Here is a 404-nt window from a genome sequence, read left to right on the forward strand (position 1 = left end):
GGCATACTACTTCTTCGACAACTGCTGAATAAGGTGACAAGCATTTTAGCAAGAATAAACCACATTTTTTTCTTTTTATTAGGAGGGTTCATCGTGCTATCGACAAGATTTCTGAAAGGCGAATGGCGAAATGAGAGAGAGAAAAAAAATAGATTGAGATAAATCAAAATGGATTTGCAACTGAATCCTTCGAGGTGTGAATTGAAAGCGCCTCGATCGCCTATTAACTATCCCTACAATTACACGATGGACACATGACAACGTTGTGGGCGATGAACAACTATGCCGCCCACTTCACCTTACGCTGTTTAGTAGAGTGATTTACTTCTCAGAGTGATTCGTGTTCGAGATATCAAGTCTGAAACTGTGAGAAGGGGTCAGAATCATTGAACTTGGATTTACAC

This window comes from Penaeus monodon, chromosome 31 (assembly GCF_015228065.2).
Source record: "Penaeus monodon isolate SGIC_2016 chromosome 31, NSTDA_Pmon_1, whole genome shotgun sequence".
Classification (NCBI taxonomy): Eukaryota; Metazoa; Arthropoda; class Malacostraca; order Decapoda; family Penaeidae; genus Penaeus; species Penaeus monodon.